This window comes from Oratosquilla oratoria, chromosome 27 (assembly GCF_046742065.1).
Source record: "Oratosquilla oratoria isolate Oo_2021 chromosome 27, ASM4674206v1, whole genome shotgun sequence".
NCBI lineage: Eukaryota > Metazoa > Arthropoda > Malacostraca > Stomatopoda > Squillidae > Oratosquilla > Oratosquilla oratoria.
Window position 1 is genome coordinate 54,435,239 of NC_134803.1, and position 13,377 is coordinate 54,448,615.

The following is a 13,377-nucleotide window of genomic DNA, read 5'->3' on the forward strand; positions in this document are numbered from 1 at the left end:
TTTCTCTGAGTATTCTCTTTCTGTGATGGGGGAATTCCCTGTGGTGGGGGAAAAGAATACTGCCACCAAGTATTCCCACTTGGATCGTAAGAGGCGAGAAGAAAGGGACGGGGATTGGGACTAGGCATCCTTCTCCTTGTAGCCCCACAGGGGACTTTCCTGAAAATAAAAGTGAAGGCATAAGAGGGTCTGGAAGTTCTCGGACCAGCACCCTAAGGTTTGGGTGTTTTAATGTGTGTGGATGTGGTACAGACGAGAGTAAAAGGGAAGAGATAGGTAGTATGTTTGTGAGAAAAAAGATGGATGTGTTGGCTTTGAGTGAAACTAAGTTGAAAGGGAAGGGTGAGTGTAAGTTTGGGAGTGTAAGTGGGAGGTTATCAGGAGGGAAGGGTGGCAATTCTAGTAAGTGAGGAGATAGGTAAACAGGTAGTGGAGTGGAAGGAGGTTTCCTCAAGGATAATGTGGATGAAGGTGAAACTGGGAAAGGAGATGTGGGTCTTTGTAAGTGCATATGGGCCTGGCAGTGAGAAGAGTGTAGAAGAAAGGGAGGCCTTTTGGATAGATTCAAATGAGTACATAGAGGGTTTAGGAAGAAATGTCAATGTAATAATACTGGGAGACCTTAATGCTAGGGTAGGAAATGGTCTAATCGATGAAGTGGTTGGGAAATGTGATGATGATATGGTTTAACGTCACACACTCCCCCCTATCAGGAGGCTAGGATGGTGCCCCTTGCAGAGGGCTTTGTAGCGTGGAATTGAATTAACCATGCCCTTGGTTCAACTTCGCTGGTGGCAGGATTCGAACTGCCCTCACTTCGACCTTCGCCGCAAGTAACGACGCCTTAACCCAAAATGTGGAGTTCCAGGAAAGAATCGTAGTGGAGAGTTGATGGTGGAAATGTGTCTAGAAAGAGAGTTGATAGCAAATACAGTGTTTCGGAAGAAAGTCAAGCATAAGTACATATGGGAGAGGGTGGTGGAGGGAAGGGTGGTAGATAGAGCGCTAATGGATAATGTAGAGGTAAATAGGACTATAATAAGAAGAGTTAAGGATGTACATGTGCTAAGGGGAGAGGGTGGGGGAATATCAGATAATTTTTTGGTGGAAGGTAAGTTGAGAGTGGAGGATAGATGGAGAAAGAGGAAAGGGACAAAAGGTAGGGAGGTTCTTAGAGTGAACTCTTTGAATGAAAAGGAGAAGGAGTACGGAAAGAAGCTGAAGGAGGAGTGGGAGGGAGTAAAGGATAGAGTAGAGCTGGGTGTGGAGGAGGGATGGGGATGGTTCAAGGAGGGAGTCATAAAGTGTGCAAGGATGGTGTGTGGAACAAGAAGGATAGGGGGAAATAGAAGAAAGGGTAGTGAATGGTGGGATGAGGAAACAAAGAAGGTTGTAGAAGAGAAGAAGCAAGCATTCACAGATTGGTTACAAAATAGGACGAGGGAGTCATATGAGAGGTACAAAGAAAAGAGAAGTAAAGCAAAAGGTAAAGGAGGCAAAGAGGAGAGCAGATGTGAAATGGGGTAAGAATATGACAGAAAATTGTTGAAAGTAATAAAAAGATATTTTGGAAAGAAATTAAGAGAGGAAGAGGAGCCAAATCAAGTAGAGAAGAAAAGGTAAAAGGTGCAGATGGAGAGATGGTAATGGAAGGGAAGGCAGTAAGGGGGAGATGGGCAGAATATTTAAGGGAGTTGCTAAATGTGAAGGAGGATAGGGAAGGAAAGATAGCTGCAGTGGGAAATGCAAAGAAAATGAGAGTAATGAGTGAGGAAAATGGAGGAGAAATAAGGAAGGATGAGGTGAAGGCAGTTGTTAAGATGATGAAAGCAGGTAAGGCACCTGGTCTGGATGGATGCCATGCAGAATGTCTAAAAAAGGGAGGTACCGTGATGGTGGACTGGTTGGTGAGGTTATTTAATGTTTGCTGGAGAGAAGGTAGAGTGTGGGAGGACTGGAGGAGTACCTGTATAGTTCCTCTTTACAAGGGAAAAGGGGACAAGTGTGAATGTAGTAGTTTCAGAGGGATTAGCTTGTTAAGTGTAGTTGGGAAGACTTATGGGAGGATCTTGATTGAAAGGATTAGGAGAGGAACTGAATGAGTAATTGGTGAGGAACAGTGTGGATTTAGGACAGGTAGAGGTGTAGATCAGATCTTTGTGGTAAGATATGTGAGAAAGCTATAGGAAAGGGGAAGGATGTTTTCTGGGCTTTTATGGATCTGGAAAAGGCTTATGATAGGGTAGACAGAAAGGCACTGTGGGAGGTTATGCAGATATACGGGATAGAAGGAAAGCTTTTGGGAGCTGTCAAGAGTTTTTATGAGAGTAATAGAGCTTGTGTCAGGATTGGAAATGGAGAGAGTGAGAGGGTTCGAGGTAGAGGTGGGACTGCGTCAAGGATGTGTTATGTCACCCTGGCTGTTCAACTTATACATGGATGGGGTGGTGCGAGAGGTGAATGCAAGGGTAGTGGGAAAGGGATTGGAGATGGTTAAAGAAAATGGAGAAAAGTGGGAGGTGAGCCAGCTGTTGTTTGCGGATGACACTGCGCTTGTGGCAGGATCGGAGGAGGGATTGAGGAAGTTGGTGGCAGAGTTTGGTAGAGTATGTGATAGAAGAAAGCTAAAGATAAATGTGGGTAAAAGTAAGGTGATGAGATGTACAAGGGGTGAAAGTGGCAGTAGACTGGAAGTGAGCATTAAGGGAGAGCGACTGGAGGAAGTGGATAGTTTTAGATACTTGGGTGCAAATGTGGCAGGAAAAGGTGGAGGTAGAATGTAGATTGAGAGAAGCGAGTAAATGCCTTGGTGGATTAAAAAGTATAATGAGGAATAGACATTTGGGAATGGATCCGAAGAGGAGACTGTATGAAGGAGTGATTGTGCCAACAGCACTGTATGGGGCAGAAACATGGAACATAAGAGAAGAAGAGAGAAGGAGTTTGAATGTGTTTGAGATGAGGTGTCTGAGAAGTATGGTGGGGGTTACTACGCTAGATAGAGTGAGAAATGAGGAGGAGAACAGGGGTGGAAAAGGAGCTGGGAGATAGGGTTGATGAAAGAATATTAGGATGGTTTGGACACATGGAAAGAATGAATGAAGAAAGACTAGTAAAAGAGGTATGGAAGGCAGATGTGGAGGGAGTGAACATGAGGGGACGTCCTAGGATGAGGTGGATGGATGGGGTGAAGGGGGCTTTGGGGAAGAGGGGAATGTCTGTTGAGGAAGGACGGGAGAGGACAGAAGACAGGGGTGAATGGAGAATGGTTGTATATGGATGATGTTGTGATTGCATGAGATGTGAGCAAAAGTTGACGCAGCCTGAAGGGATTTCTCCCCATCCTCTCCTTTTATGTAAGGGGGGACGGAGAGGGGGGGGGGGTCGCCGATTTAATGAAGCGGCCTTGCTGTGGATGTGCTGCGTCTTGCGACACTGTTTCTGACCCAGGGCAGTGGGCAAGGTGAAGGGATGACCCGTCATCCAGGAGGTGCTCAGATAAGAGGTAGGGTGGGAGGGGTATGGAGTGTATTCAGGGATGAAATGGGTGGGAATGATTTTATGCCTTTCCCTTTTTGGCTACCTCCCTTGTAAGGGGGAAAAAGCCTTGGTATATATATGTATGTATGTACATACATATATATACCAGAGGCTTTTTTCCCCCTTACAAGAGAGGTAGCCAAAATCAAAGGCATAAAAACCACTCCCACTCATTCCATCCCCAACATACTCCACTCCCCTCTACCCTCTTCTCTCCCTCTTATCTTGGCACCTCCTGGATGACGGGTCATCCCTGCATCTTGTCCACTACCCTGGGTCAGAAGCAGTGTCACAAGACACCACATCCACAGCAAGGCCGCTTCATTGAATTGGCAACTCATGCAGAAAAGGAGGAAATAAGAATAAATCTCTTTGGGCTGTGTCAATTTATTTCTCACACATACTCCCCCATCCCACATCCCCCATACACTCCCCTTCATGCATCACAGCGTCATCCATACACAACCATTCTCCATTCACACCTATCTTCTCTCCACTCCCGTCCTTCCTCAACAGACATTCCCCTCTTTCCCAATGCCCCCTTCACCCCATCCTAGGTTGCCCCTTCATGTTCACTCCTACCACCTCTGCCTTCCATACATACATACATATATACATACATATACCAAAGGCTTTTCCCCCCTTACACGGGGGGGTAGCCAAAAAGAAAAAGGCATAGAAATCCCTCCCACCTATTTCATTTCCCATATATTCCACTCCCCTCCTCCCTCCCTCCCATCTTGGCACCTCCTGGATGACGGGTCATCCCTGCATCCTGTCCACTGCCCTGGGTCAGAGGCAGTGTCACAAGACACAGCACATCCACAGCAAGGCCACTTCATAAATTCGGCGACCCCCCTCTCCATCCCCTCATGCAGGAAAGGAGAAGACAGGGAGAAATCCCTTCGGGCTGCGTCAATTTTTTTTTTCATTCATACTTCCTCACCCCCAATCCCCCACCCACTCCCCCTCATGCATCACAGCCTCATCTATACACAACCCTTCTTCATTCACCCCTATCCTCTGTCCTCTCCCGCCCTTCCTCTACAGACATTCCTCTTTTTTGTAAAGCCTCTTTCACTGTCCATCCATCTCATCCTAGGACGCCCCCTCATATTCACTCCTTCAACCTCCGCCTTCCCCACTTCTTTTACTAATCTTTCTTCACTCATTCTTTCACTCTGCCTTCCACACCCCTTTTACTAATCTTTTTTCACTCAGTCTTTCCATGTGTCCAAACCATCCCAATACTCTTTCATCAACCCTATCTCCCAACTCCCTTTCCACCCCTGTTCTCCTCCTCACCTCATTTCTCACTCTATCCAGCTTAGTAGCCCCTATCATACTTCTCAGGCATCTGATCTCAAACACGTTCAAACTTCTCTCTTCCTTATGTTCCATGTTTCTGCACCATACAGTGCTGTTGGCACAATCACTCCTTCATACAATCTCCTCTTAGCATTCATTCCCAATTTTTTTTTTCTTGTCACACTTTTTAATCCTCCAAGACAATTACTCGCTTCTCTCAATCTACATTCTACCTCCACCTCCATGCCTGTAATGTATCAACACCTTAATATATCAATATGGTTTAACGTCACAAGCTCCCCTCTATCGAAAGGGCAGGATGGAGCTCTTCACAGAGGACTTTGTAGCATGGAATTTAATGAATCATGCCCTTGGTCCAACTTCGCTGGTGGCAGGGTTCTAACCGCCATCCCTTCGAACTATGCTGCAAGTAATAATACACTAACCCGCTCAGCCAGCGAGCTTCCTGTCCTTAATATATCAACATCAAAATATCTACTATTGATATGAAATAAAAAGTACATATGCTTATTATTTACTTGTCCTTTATAGTTTTATATATCTTGATTGAAAGTGATGTTGAGATCCAACATTGACTTAGGTGTGCTGGGAGAGCGTTCAGCACGCTCTGCTATTGTGTCTTCAAAAACTATAATCTTCGGAAAGAAACCAAGATACCTGTGTACAAAGCGGTCGTGATGCCAACGCTGCTGTATGGCTCAGAGACCTGGACAACTTACAGCTGTCATGTCAAAAACTTGTAATGCTTCCACCAAAGTTGTCTCTGAAACACCCAGAATCACTGGTAGGAGCATAGGAAAAGCCAGCTAAAACTTCGGCCAATAGTGAGGGGAGCTACCCGAATTATGGGGCTCTATTGATACGCAAAATCCAGAATTTGGAAAGAGCATCCTCGAATTTGTTTTCAAACATAAACAATAATGTCATCTATTGAGTGCGCCAAGTGTAGGAGGCAAAAGTCTGCTAATACATCGGCCAGCAGAGAGGAGCTACTCGACTTATGGGACACTATTGATAAGAAAAATAATTTTTTTGGAAAGATCATTCTGGAGTTGGTGATTAGATTAAACAATAACGCCATCTATTAAGTGCACCTAATTTATTGTGGGAGGGGCTTAGCAAAAGCCCGCCAACAGTGACAGGAGCTGCCCGACTTATGGAGAGCTATTGATAAACAAAACCCAATATTTATGACAGATCATCCTCGCGTTAGTGATTAAATATAAACAATAATGCCATCTATTGAGTGCACCCAGTGTATTGTGGGAGGAGCTTAGCAAAGCCCGCCAAAACGTTGACCAATACTGAGAAGAACTACCCGACTTATGGAGCGCTATTGATAAGCAAAATCCAAATTTTGGAAAGATCATCCCCCCCGTTGGTGGTTAGATTTAAACAATAACGCCATCTATGAGTGCACTCAATGTGTTGTGGGAGGAGCCTAGCAAAAGCCCGCCAAAACGTCGGCTAATAGTGAGAGGAACTACCCGACTTATGGAGCGCTATTGATAAGCAAAATCCAAAATTTGGAAAGATCTACCTCGCGTAGGCGATTAGATAGATACAAAATAATAACGCCATCTATTGAGTGCACTCGGTGTATTGTGGGAGGAGCTTAGCAAAAGCCCGCCAAAACGTCGGCCAAGTGAGAGGAACTACCCGACTTATGGAGCGCTATTGATAAGCAAAACCCAAATTTTGGAAAGATCTACTTAGATAGATACAAAACAATAACGCCATCTATTGAGTGCACCCAGTGTATTGTGGGAGGAGCTTAGCAAAAGCCCGCCAAAACGTCGGCCAATAGTGAGAGGAACTACCCGGCTTATGGAGCGCTATTGATAAGCAAAATCCAAATTTTGGAAAGATCTACCTCGCGTGGGCGATTTAGATAAAACAATGCCATCTATTGAGTGCACCCGGTGTGTTGTGGGAGGAGCTTACCAAAAGCCCGCCAAAACGTCGGCCAATAGTGAGAGGAGCTACCCGACTTATGGAGCGCTATTGATAAGCAAAATCCAAATTTTGGAAAGATCTACCTCGCGTAGGCGATTAGATAGATACAAAACAATAACGCCATCTATTGAGTGCACCCAGTGTATTGTGGAAGGAGCTTAGCAAAAGCCCGCCAAAACGTCGGCCAATAGTGAGAGGAACTACCCGACTTATGGAGCGCTATTGATAAGCAAAATCCAAATTTTGGAAAGATCTACCTCGCGTAGGCGATTAGATAGACAAAACAATGCCATCTATTGAGTGCACCCGGTGTGTTGTGGGAGGAGCTTAGCAAAAGCCCGCCAAAACGTCGGCCAATAGTGAGAGGAACTACCCGACTTATGGAGCGCTATTGATAAGTAAAATCTAAATTTTAGAGAGATCTTCCTCACGTAGGTGATCAGGTACAAAACAAAAACGCCATCTATTGAGTGCACCCAGCATATTGTGGGAGGAGCTTACAAAAGGCCGCCAAACCGTCGGCCAATAGTGAGAGGAACTACCCGACTTATGGAGCGCTATTGATAAGCAAAAATCCACTTTCGGAGAATAAGCGAAAGTATATTTCGCTGATCTTCTTCAGCAGATTTACTTTCGCTTATCTTCTCCGAAAGTGGGTCATCAGTATTATTTTACAAATGTGCTACGACATAATTTTGTTGTGACATAGATACAAACAATAACGCCATCTATTGAGTGCATCCCGCGTATCATGGGAGGAGCTTAGCAAAAGCCCGCCAAAATGTTGACCAATAGTGAGAGGAACTACCCGACTTATGGAGCGCTATTGATAAACAAAATCCAAACTTTGGGGAGATTTTCCTCACGTAGGTGAAACAATAACGCCATCTATTGCACCCGCGTATTGTAGGAGGAGCTTAGCAAAAGCCCGCCAAACGGCGGACAATAGTGAGAGGAACTACCCGACTTATGGAGTGCTATTGATAAACAAAATCCAAACCGAAATATCTCCTCGAGTGCACCCGTGTGTTGTGGGAGGAGCTTAAACAAAGCCCGCCAAAACGTCGGCTAATAGTGAGAACTACCCGACTTATGGAGCGCTGTTGATAAACAAAATCCAAAATTTGGAAAGATCAAGAGGAGTTACCGGACTTATGGAGCGCTATTGATAAACAAAAACCTAATTTTGGATCATCCTCAGACATATACCAAAGGCATTTCCCCCCCTACACGGTGGGTAGCCAAAAAGAAAAAGGCATAGAAACCACTCCCACCCATTCCATTTGGAATATATTCTACTCCCCTCTACCCTCCTCCCTCCCTCTTATCTTGGCACCTCCTGGATGACGGGTCATCCCTGCATCCTGCCTACTGACCTGGGTCAGAAGCAGTGTCGCAAAACACAGCACATCCATAACAAGGCCGTTTCATAAATTCGGCAACCCCCCTCTCCGTCCCCCCCTGCAGACGAGGAAAAGATGGGGAGAAATCCCTTTGGGCTACGTCAATTTTTTTTCTCATACATACTTCGTCACCCCCCATCCCCCACCCACTCCCCCTCATGCATTACAGCATCATCTATACACAACCCCTCTCCATTCACCCCTATCTTCTGTCCTCTCCCGTTCTTCCTCTCTTTTGTAATGCCCCTTTCACCCCATCCATCCATCTCATCCTATGACGCCCCCTCATATTCACTCCTTCCACCTCTGCCTTCCACACTTCTTTTACTAATCTTTCTTCACTCATTCTTTCCATGTGTCCAAACCATCCTAATACACTTTCATCAGCCCTATCTCCCAGTTCCCCTTCCACCCCTTTTCTCACTCTATCTAGCCTAGTGACCCCTATCATACTTCTCAGTCATTTCATCTCAAACACATTCAAACTCCTTTCTTCCTCTCTATGTTCCATGTTTCTGTCCCGTACAATGCTGTGGGCACAATCACTCCTTCATATAACCTCCTCTTAGCATCCATTCCCAGATGTCTATTTCTCATTACACTTTTCAATCCACCAAGGCATTTGCTCGGTTCTCTCAATCTACATTCTACCTCCACCCCCACTCCTCCCTTTCCTGTCACATTTGCACCTAAGTATCTAAAACTATTCAATTCCTCCAGTCTTTCACCCTTTATGCTCACTTCCAGCCTGCTGTCACTCTCTCCCCTTGTACATCTCATCACTTTACTTTTGCCCACATTTATTTTCAGCTTCCTTCTTTCACACACCTTCTCAAACTCTGTCACTAACTTCCTCAATCCCTCCTCTGATCCTGCCACAAGCGCAGTGTTGTCAGCAAACAACAACTGGCTCACCTCCCACTTTTCTCCATTTTCTTTAATCATCTCCAACCCCTGACCCACCACTCTTGCATTCACCTCTCACACCACCCCATCCATGTAAAGATTGAACAGCCAGGGCGACATAACACATCCCTGACGAAGTCCCACCTTTACCTCAAACCATTCACTCTCTCCATTTCTAATTGTAACACAAGCTCTACTACTCTCGTAAAAACTCTGACTGCTCTTAACAGCTTTCCTCCTATCCCAAGTATCTGCAGTACCTTACAACTGGGGTAGCCAAAAAGAAAAAAGCATAGAAACCACACCCACCCATTCCATCCCCTACATACTCCATTCCTCTCCCCCGTTCTCATCTTGGCACTTCCAGGATGATGGGTTGTCTATCGTGTCCACTGCCCTGGGTCTGAAGCAGTGTCGTAAGACACAGCACATCCACAGCAAGGCCGCTTCATTAATTTGGCAAAACCCCCCCCCCCCCTCTCTATCCCATCATGAAGAAAAGATGGGGAGAAATCCCTTTGGGCTGCATCAAATCATTTCTCATACATACTTCCTCACCCCCCATCCTCCACCCACTCCCCCTCATGCATCACTGTATCATCCATACACAACCCTTCTCCATTCACCCCCTATCATCTGTCACCTCTCGTCCTTCCTCAACAGCCATTCCTCTCTTTTGTAATGCCCCTTTTACCCCATCCATCCATCTCATCCTAGGATGCCTACTCATATTCACTCCTTCCACCTCTGCCTTCCACACCTTTTACTAATCTTTCTTCACTCATTCTTTCCATGTGTCCAAACCATCCTAATACTCTTTTATCAACCCTATCTCCCAACTCCCTTTCCAACCCCTGTTCTCCTCCTCATTTCTCACTCTATCTCGCCTAGTAACCCCTATCATACTTCTCAGACATTTCATCTTAAACACATTCAAACTCTCTTCCTTATGTTTCATGTTTCTGCCCTGTACAGTGCTGTTGGCACAATCACTCCTTCATATAACCTCATCTTAACATCCATTCCTAGATTTCTATTTCTCATTACACTTTTTAACCCACCAAGGCATTTACTCGCTTCTCTCAATCTATATTACCTCCACCCCCACTCCTCCCTTTCCTGCCACATTCACACCCAAGTATCTAAAACTATCCACTTCCTCCAGTTGCTCTCCCTTAATGCTCACTTCCAGCCTGCTGTCACTCTCTCCCCTTGTACATCTCATCACCTTTTGCCCACATTTATCTTCAGCTAACCTCTTTCACACACCTTCTCAAACTCTGTCACTAACTTCCTCAATCTCTCCTCTGATCCTGCTACAAGCGCAGTATCGTCAGCAAACAACAACTGGCTCATTTCCCACTTTTCTTTAACCATCTCCAACTCCTGCATTCACATTTCGCACCACCCCATCCATGTATAGATTGAACAGCCAAGGCGACATAACACATCCCTGACAAAGTCCCACCTTTACCTCAAACCATTCACTCTCTCAATTTCTAATTGTAACACAAGCTCTACTACTCTCATAAAAAATCTTGACAGCTCCTAGAAGCTTTCTTCCTATCCCATATATCTGCAAAACCTCCTACAGTGCCTCCCTGTCTACCCTGTCATAAGCCTTTCCCAGATCCATAAAAGCCTAAAAAACATCCTTCCTCTTTCCTATTGCTTTCTCACATATCTGTCTTACCACAAATATCTGAACTATGCAACCTCTACTTGTCCTAAATCCACACTGTTCCTCACCAATTACTCCCTGTTCCTCTCAATCAAGATCCTCACATAAGCCTTCCTAACTACACTTAACAAGTTAATCCCTCTGAAACTACTACACTCACACTTGTCCCCTTTTCCCTTGTAAAGTGGAACTATACAGGCACTCCTCCAGTCCTCCGGCACTCTACCCTCTCTCCAGCAAACATTAAATAACCTCACCAACCAGTCCATCACTATACCTCCTTTTTTTAGACATTCTGCATGGCACCCATCCAGACCAGGTGTCTCACCTGCTCTCATCATCTTAACAACTGCCTTCACCTCATCTTTCCTTATTTCTCCTCACTCATTACGGTCATTTTCTTAGCATATCCCACTGCAGCTATCTTTCCCTCCCTATCCTCCTTCATATTTAGCAACTCCCTAAAATACTCTGCCCATCTTCCCCTTACTGCCTTCTCTTCCATTATCATCTCTCCACAATAATAAACAAATAATACATACATACATATACCAAGGCTTTCCCCCCTTACAAGGGAGGTAGCCAAAAAGAAAAAGGCATAAAAACCATTCCCACCCACTCCACTCCCCTCCCTCTTATCTTGGCATCTCCTGGATGACGGGTCATTCCTGCATCTTGTCCACTGCCCTGGGTCGGAGGCAGTGTCGCAATACGCATCACATCCACAGCAAGGCTGCTTCATTAAATTAGCAACACCTCCTCTCCGTCCCCTCATGCAGAAAAGGAGAAGACGGGGAGAAATCCCTTCGGGTTGCGTCAAATTTTTCTCACACATACTACCTCACCCCCCACCCATTCCACCTCATGCATCACATCATCATCCATATACAACCATTCTCCATTCACCCGTCTTCTGTCCTCTCCCGTCCTTCCTCAACAGACATTCCCCTCTTCCCCAAAGCCCCTTTCATCCCATCCATCCATCTCATCCTAGGTCACTCCCTCCACACCTGCCTTCCATACCTCTTTTACTAGTCTTTCTTCACTCATTCTTCCCATGTGTCCAAACCATCCCAATACTCTTTCATCTACCCTATCTCCCAACTCCCTTGCCACCCCTGTTCTCCTCATTCCTCACTCTATCCAGCCTAGTAACCCCTATCATACTTCTCAAACAAATAAATACAGAGAAGCCCCCATATCTTTATACAAAAGAGGTTACACAATGAGATAACCCAGGCTTAATTTCATTCCATTAACTCTCCCATATTTGTGTTAAGACAGCGGGGCAGGACTTGTACATACATATACTAAAGGCTTTTTCCACCCTTACAGGGGAGGTAGCCATAAAACAGACATAAAAATCATTCCCACCCATACCATCCCTACACACTTCACTCCCATCCACCCCCTTCCCTCCCTGTTATCTTGTCTCCATATACCAAAGGGTTTTTTCCCCCCCTTACAAGGAAAGGAGCCAAGTCAAAGGTCACAACCACTTCTATCAACCACCCTTTCTTCCATCCAGGGCCCCGACATGGGTAAGTGCCGCCCCAGGGGATTAAGTCAAAAAGTGCACCCACCCCCCACCACTACCTTCCACATCTGATGGTCACTAGCACGATTCACACGTGACATTCATCCACAAAACGTTTATACACGCATCATTCATACACACAACTCATAAATAAATCATGCATTAAAAGTACATTAGGGGAAATTTTCTTTACCTTCTCTTCATCAAAAGTGCCCCCCCCACCGCCTCTCACTTTAGCTCCTCGTGGATAATGCGTCATTCCTGTATCCTGCCCAATGCCCAGGATCAAGCTCATAGTAATGGATTTCATTTGGACAAAATTAAATTCAAGAAGGAAATAGTCAAGGACTGGTTTACTAAGGGAGTAGTTAATGAATGGAATAGAATTAGTAACCAGGTAGTGAGGACAAACTATTGGTCGCTTTAAACGAAGGTTAGATAACTTTATGGATGGGGAGGAGGGGTGCTAATGGACATGGAACTGCTTAATATAGGACTTAGGGTCTCTTGCAGTCTCCTCCAATATTTTTTTTGTATGTACAGCACTATAAGGGACACCAAAGCCGAGATCACGCTGAGGCAGAGGGCAACTCAGAAGCAGAAGAAAATTCACAACTTTTTTTAACCACAGATTATTCACAATTTTTTTTAACCACAACCTATTCACAACTTTTTTAACCACAGCCTCTGCATAAGGAACCCCAGCCTCTCACATGCAGCAAATCATCCAGCTGTTTTCTCATCGAGTTCTTTTCATATCCGCCAAGGAAGCTCGCTTGCTGAGTGGGTTAGGGCGTTGTTACTTGTGGCGAAGGTCGAGGTGAAGGCAGTTTGAATCCTGCCACCGGCGAAGTTGAACCAAGGGCATGATTTATTAAATCACATGCTACAAAGCCCTCTGTGAGGGGCACCATCCTAGCCTTCTGATAGGGGGGTGTGTGTGTGATGTTAAACCATAAAAAAATATTGTATCTGCCAGAAAACATCTTTGACAGTGATTGATGCCTAATGATCTACAGTGTACT